The sequence below is a fragment of the Dryobates pubescens genome, chromosome 14 (genome assembly GCF_014839835.1).
Source record: "Dryobates pubescens isolate bDryPub1 chromosome 14, bDryPub1.pri, whole genome shotgun sequence".
Classification (NCBI taxonomy): domain Eukaryota; kingdom Metazoa; phylum Chordata; class Aves; order Piciformes; family Picidae; genus Dryobates; species Dryobates pubescens.
Genome location: NC_071625.1, coordinates 7,948,667 through 7,956,427, shown reverse-complemented (window position 1 = coordinate 7,956,427; position 7,761 = coordinate 7,948,667).

Below are 7,761 nucleotides of genomic sequence, written 5' to 3'. Positions count from 1 at the left end.
TGATATCTAAAGTGCACTGCAGAGCAAAGTAAAGCTCCGTGACGCCGTTACAGCGAGTGGAAGAGGAAACGCTCTGATTCTAAACATCACAATGCAGCAGAAAATGGCTTTTGAAAAAGAACTTACACTTGCTTGCTGTTTTCCAGAACTATACTTGATTGGGAACAAAGGAAGAAAAATCTCTCTGGGCAGACAGTTCCCTTTTATCCCTGAAGCAAGACAAAAGGATGCATGGATCTAACCATTGCAGCCTTACAAACCTTTCCCTGTTCCTGGCATTTCCACAGAGAAAGATGCTGAAATCTGCCAAGCCAAGGATCTTCCCTGTTTGCTACCCTATCTGGATAGGAAGCATACCCTGGTTTTCTGTGGCCCAGAGGTCACATCTTCCCACCCCTAATAAACTTTCCATAGCCTAGGATTACTGAAACACATCAGACTGGTCCCAGGACACCCCTGGGGCCAGGGAAGAAGCAAAGTCCAGTGAGGCTGCTTTTCCCGTCCCGTAACTCCTCCAAAATCTGCCTAGTAAAACCTTGGCACAGTTAAGATGTAATCATTGCATGCAGGATTATTTTTCTTTTTCCTTCCATAGACTCCATTTCACACCAAAATCAGTGTTGTTTAACAGTATTCTGGTAGTGCTAAGCAACCAGCCATTAGTGAGCTGGCTGCTGTAGGAGTACGTGCAAGTCCAGGCCCTGATTGAGACTCCAGCCAGCACAGGATGGGATAAAGGCAGTACTCTCACAGCTGCCACTTGAAAAGCAGAGGTACAAATCCACAAGCCACGTACTGATCAAGCCTTTGGGCATTTGATGTTGTCCTGCACCTGTAGGAGTGGTTCCAGACAGCATAACCCAGGATGTTTCTCTTCAGACATGTCCCTGCCAGAGGGTAGGAACAGTTCTTCCAACAGCAGCACAGGCTAAAACCAACATAACCTGCTGTAGAACTACAGTGTCAGGTGAACTGTGGAGATCTGTATCTCAGATCCTATTGTCCAGAGCCCACAACCAGCAAAGACAAGAGTGGGTTCCTTGCAAATGTGGGGGGCAGCTGCTGCTGTCTTAGGAAAGCCACTGGAAAGTGAGAGGGCAATGCCCCAGCAGCAAAGTCTAGGAGTAAAATGGAAGAGTTGGGAAAGAGCTGGAAAGAGCCTCCTTTACCTGGGCCTGGTATCAGGAGGACAGATGATAGGCTGAAGAGCTCTTCAATCTGTCACCAAGTGACACATCCTAAGTACCATCACTTTGGTATTAGCAGAAACTGAGCCAACATTTTCCAACTGCCAAGCCAATGTGCCCACGGACATATTGATCTGCCTCACAAAGCCCAACAGCACGACTCTCTTCCCAAGCACTCAGAACGAGCCAGCTGCAATTTCACACTCCCCCTTACCATGGGAAGAGGCACAAAGAGAAAACCCAAGTGCCTCCTTCTACAGCCACTACCTGTGGGAGCAGTCCTAGTCCCTGCACTCACAGGAACAATAGCAGCTCTTCAGCCGCAAGACTTTTTAGCAGGCTTGTAATTTAAAAACAAGTAACAAAAACTTCCTCTAATTGACTACTTAAGACTACTTTCCTCCCACTAGGATCCCATTCTGAGCAATTTTCTTTCAGGTCTTACCTGACTGGCTCAAATCTCTTTTGTCTCTGAGTCCGAGTTTGCCTTCAGGCCCTTTGCTAGAGACAGGGAAGCAACCAATCAGCCTCTCACAAATCGGATTACTCCTGACTTTCAGTGGACTCTGGACACTGAGCTTATGACAAAAACAGTAACAGAGATGGGAAAATGACTTATATGTCATCATTTAACAGCATATAACCAGGTGTAAGACAGCAAGATGCCCCATACTTGGGAGCCTGTATTCTGTTGACCCCACAGTGCAGACAACAGGGATGTGAGTGCAGAGCTCTTGGTCTGATCGTTCAAACCCTTTTCATAACTGCACAATGAAGCCTCCATGTAGTATTTCCCTGTATAACCTTCTGCCAGCTTGAACTCTCTCCACAGAAGCCACAGCAGATCTCAGACTGTACAGTATGACATAGAACTCTCCCTATTAAAAGAATTATTTTCAAAAGAATACAATTTGAAGCCAAGTACTGGTAATTTAGGAATGCCATCTCCATCAGAACACAGACAACACCCTGGAATAAAAAGCAAGAGGCAAAGCAAACGCTGAACCCTCAAGCAGGCATTTTCAGGCCATCACTGGAAATCCAGGCTGAGCTGTCTCTGTAGGCAAGGGAAATGCTTTCCCCCCCCCGTTTTTTTTTCCTGTACAGCTTTGTGAAGGTGTTTGAGGTTCCTTCTACCATATAAAACAGCATCACCACTATTCTGTGTGATTTACAATTCCCTCTTCTCCTCCTCCTCCTGGTTCTTAGGAAATCCCTGTTTCATAACATGTAATAAACAGTTAGGAAATGCCACCAACATTATCATCTCAGAGAGGTAATCAGCTCCCAGTGCTGTAAAAGTCAGGTTTCAGAGAGTGCAGACTTTGCAGTGATGTGCAGACACACCCCACTCGCTTCCCTAATTTAGCCCTTTGTGAGTATTGCACCTGGTTAATAAGGCTACTGCCTGTCTTAACACTAAAAATTGCACACACAGACAACATCATTCATGGCTTATGAGCACAACATTCCTAAAGCTTTCAGGTAAACTTCATTTATTTCCTTGCACACTCAGTGCTCCCCTGCTTCAGCTGCCCAGAGCAGTGCTGAGCACCCAGATGGACCAATACAAATTTAGACAGCATCACCTTGCTTCTTGTGCATTTCTGTTCTGATGTGCTCCCTTGAGCTTGAGGGCAGAGGGACAAAGCCAAGCAGTGCTTTCACATGTTGAAACATGCAGTCACACTGCTCCTTCCTTTTGCAATGCAAAAAATAATGGGAAAAGGAGGATTCTCTAAGTTTGTCTGCCCTTCTACATCCAAGGTAAATTGCATAAACATCAGAAGATTGATTGTCTGTTTACAAAGTGCCTGTTTCGAGCTGTGAGGCTACCTGCTTTTGCCAAGGCCTGATCTCAGAAGAGCAGACAAACTTGTGCCTAGCTTTGGAAGCACCAACAAACCCTGGAAACGAAGTCAAACACACACTTGAGTGCTCTGCTGAATCTGAGCCTGGATTGTGTTGATGCAATTCCAGTAGCTCTGCCTCTGCACAGCCAGACCTGCTCATCTACAGATTTGTGCATCCCATCCCTCAAAGATTTGTTGGCCTCACTGGAGGAATTAATTACTGCAGTTCAATACTGATACAAAAAACTCTGATGCCAGCTCCTATGTACATTTTTTAGGTCCTGATATTGAAGATTTCTGATTTTAATTCCTTTCAGTATAAATATTTGGAGCAGGTTGTCCAGGAAAGTTGTGAAGGCTCCAAGCCTGGAATAGTTTCAAGGCAGTTTGGATGGGGCCCTGAGCTACCTGGTCTAGTAGGAAGTGTCTGTGTCCGTGGCAGGTGGGTGGACCTAGATGACCTTTAAGGTGCTTTACAACCCCAAACCATTCTGTGAGTCTATGAAATAAAGAGAACTTGGAGGATGCTAGTTAAAACAGCTCAACAAAACCTCGGGTTTACTGAAGCTAGTATTTCTGCAGACATAAAAAACCCCACCCCAGTGGTGGCACGTTGTCTAGCATTAAAAAAAAGAGCAGGCCTGGCATTTCATGTAGAATTAGCACTTTGCAAAGTGGAGTACCCAACACCTGCAGGAAGGGTATCGTGCTAAGGTTGCATTGTTTTGCTTGCTGAAGTAATTTGGTAAGGAGCAAGCCAGTTACAGAGCATGCCCTGACCAAGCAGCTATATAAACAAGCAGCCATTATATTTACAGTAGGTCCTGGAAAAACTTATACAAATGTGTATAGATTTATATTACAATTGGGTTGTGGTTCAAGCTCATTTGCTGTATTTGTGTCTCTTTTCTTCTCTTGATGAGCTATAGCATTAAGACCATGTTTGCTGGTTAGTGCTTCCTTCTAATGTTAATCATTCAAGTAGTGACATATTGCTCTTTCGATTGTGCCTGGAACAGAAGAAAACTAAACAATTTCTTAGCCATCTCTCATTGAAATAACCCATCCCCCTGCCCTTGCAGCCCCCTTATGTTCCCTGAGGAAATCTGCATTAACCACTGTATTTCATTTTCCATCTCTCCAAGGCAGTTTTACCCACTTCATCTGCCCATTATGCATCGCAGACTAATGGCTGCAGGGTACAACAAACTAAAGGTAAGGACTCCAAAGCCAAACCTGAATTTTTCAAGAAGACTGGCAAATGGTCAACACCCAACATTTAAACATTTCAAAACGTTCCAGCCCCTCTTTTGCACTGAATTACATCAAGAATGGGGCCTTAATCTTGAAACACGGCGCCTCAGCAGCAGAACATTGTGTGCGTGCCCAAGGAACAGGAACGCTGAAACAGCACTTCTATTGCTAAATTACTTTCCCTCAAGGCTACATTAAAGATGTTGTGTTCAAACTCAAACATGGAAGGAAAACAATTCTTGGTGTGAAGATGTGTTATAAGCAAGCACAACACTAGCTTGGTACTAAATGTATCCATACCCTTGTATTTCATTAGCTGACTGGCCAAAGAAATTCTCGCTGCGAGCACGAGCAAGCACAGGAGCAAACCGCGCTGCATTTTGCTTGGTGCCCTCAGAAGCAGAGTGATTTGTGTTTCCAGTGTCTGGGTGAAGCACAAAGAACACCATTAGTGTTTTGCATCTTGAGGAATGAACGCAAAAAGCTGCAAGTGGAAGATGCAGAGCTTTCTTCTTGCCCTTGCTTAGCGGTGAGAGTATGGTCAAGGCCAAAGCACTGCAGTCTGAAGCTGGAAAACCCAGCGCAAGTGGGCACTGTCAGCTCCTTCCTTTGCAATCCTGAAGCTTTGTGAACTCCAGAGATGCAGACAGAGCTGCTCACATCTGGCAGATACTGAATATACTAAACCCATCAGTTTGACAGTTTTTGCTCATGACTAATGTTCTAGCTATTTTGCTAAAGGTGCCATAGAACCCTCCTGAACTTACAGGAGAACAAGATCTATGTTTTGATGCTTTCAGCCCACAGTGCCCTACCAGGAAAATCCTGACAGATGTGGACCAAAACCCATGCTCAGTTCCAGTGCTGCCACCTCACAGGAAGATTGACTGAATGATAAATGTAAGACCAAAATGAGACTTTACAAACATTTCTTTACCCAAGCATTTCTAAGAGGCATAGCACAACTGTCTTTTAACAGCTGACTTGAGGTCTGAACTCCCAGGAACAAGCCTCACTGACAACCTCTCACATTCTCATACATGGCTAGCAAAGGCCTAGCCTCATGGCCTGTTTCTGAGATGGTGTTTCAGTGTATTTACAGGCAGAGGAAGAAATAATTTCTTATCATCAGACTAACAGTCACTGTCCTGGATTCTTGGCAGGGCCACTCTAGCTGGCTCCAAACTGTTAGCAAGAAAGAGAACCCCACCCTGGTTCACTGGATGAGAACGAATGAAAAAGTAAAAAGGCAGTGACAAGGACAGCTGGGATATGACATGGATCTACAAGAACTTCTGCCTAAGCTTTGCCTCCTGCTGTCTTGCCCACCTAGCTGTTATCTTCAAAAATGAAGGAATGAAGACAGTGATGTCAGTGACAGCAAACAGGTGCAAAGAAGCTGCAGACCATTCGGTAGCTAACATTCACACCAAGCTAATGATCTGGAAAAAGAACTCTACAGACAGACATTCTGCTCAGCATACCCACACAAGCAGGTCTTACAGGTCTGACAGCAGATACCTGCTGGGTGACAACTGGTATTGGTTAAGAGTGCAAACCTGTACTGGAATGGAAGAGTTTTTCTCACTTTGCATCTTGTGAATCCTGTCACATTTGTGCAAGGCACTGGAGAATCAGGCACATTGTTCTGGGTGGAAACCGTTTTGTGATTAAGATGATCTGAGCCCAGCAGCTTCACCTAGGAGCTGCTGGGGCACAGTCACCTTTCAAAAATGGCCACTAACATTTCCCACTTCAAAACTGACCTCCTTTTCCAGATCTTTTCAGAGATGGGGTAAAGGAGGAAGTAGGAAATAGCTCTGTTACAGCAAGAAAAGTCCTGAAGGAAAATAGCTGTGATCTCTACAGCTGATTTCCACTCTGATACTGATGGTGGCAATGTCTGTTACCAGCATCAACACTAACCAGATCCTCCCATTTCTGTATCTCAGGGGGACATTCTGGCTTTTGACATGACTGAGGCCTGCAGCACAGGGAGAGTGCATGATGTGTTCAGGCTCTTTGCCACTCCTCCCTGAGATCAGAGACCATGACCCACAGAGAAACCAATCCCAGGGTAAATGGAGTGTACCAATGAGGATCATAGCCCTTGGGCTAGCTCTGCCTTGGGGAAACAAAGGAAAACTCTTTCAGAAAAGCTGGTGCAGAAGGGTGAGATGAATCAGCTGTGAGGACAGTGGTGCAGCTTAAAGCAAGAGACTGAAAAAGGGCAGAGGTTATTCCAGATTAAGCCAGTACTGCAGCACAGGAAGGGCTCTACTGACACTTCTGTGCTTGCAGGGTGTGTCAGGGTGGTGAGGGGGATCTCGGTGGGCACCCACATGCTGCAGGGACAGGAAGTCATCTGAGTTGAAAGTGTGAAGTGACTGGTGAATGCTTCACGCATGTCCAGATGGCCACTGGTGAGACACAGTGACTGGAGAAGTGCCTGCTTTTGGATCAAAATGCCACAGCCATAAGATGCAAAACTGATCAAAGGTTGTGTAAAATTACTGCTGACTTAGCTTAGTCCTGTTAGGATGCATGGAGTGTCTTCTGTCCTCTGCTTTGCTAATACCAACTTTCTGTCCTGTTTGGACGACTTGTGACTGTATGAATTCCCTATCAAAGCTGCACCAAGGGGCAATCTGGACTGGCAACAAAACCATTGGTCCTTGCAGAAAGTTACAGAGAATCATCTCATTACAGTGATTTGTAAAGTGCCCTCAGGAAAGGTGCTCACAATGCCATGACACTGGAGAAACAATATACAACCCCCAGAGCTTAGTTTCAAAAGGATCCTCCAAGCAAAGAGGGAAAGTATAAAAGGAGGGGAACAACAAATATATGGGCAAATACTGTCAGTCTAGCAAGAGTCAAATGAATTAGGGAACACTCTGCACTTCATCTTGGGGTTCTTGTAAAAATGGGAAGGCAAATTTGCAGGAGCATCTTGGAAGAGTCCCAGATTTTCTAAGCACTCCCAAGGGAAGTACACCATCAGCAAGCTCAGTGTTCGAAGATGGAGTGACTCTGACTTACTGTGAGATACTGTGTTAAGGAAACTGGGAAAATACAGCATCCAAAGGAAAACCAAGACCCACATTTTCCTAAGAATGAAGGTAAACCAATGGCTATAGGGCAGACCTTTAGAGTCGGGGGGGGGGATTATATTTATAAAGAAAACAATCTTTCTCCTCCCTGTTAATCCCAGATTTTTTTTTTATATATATATATATATAAAACCCACTATACAATATATAGTTTTTTATATATATATATAAGCACTCATACACACACACACACACACATATACATTTCAGGGTCTGTATTAGAGTCTATTTTTTGTTTTTAGATTACTTCATAGAGCACAGCTGGGTAGAAAAATGAAGTAACTGGGTGCATGCAAGTGCATCCTGCCACTGGGGCACGCAACTGACGCGGTCTGCAAACAACTGCAGAAACAG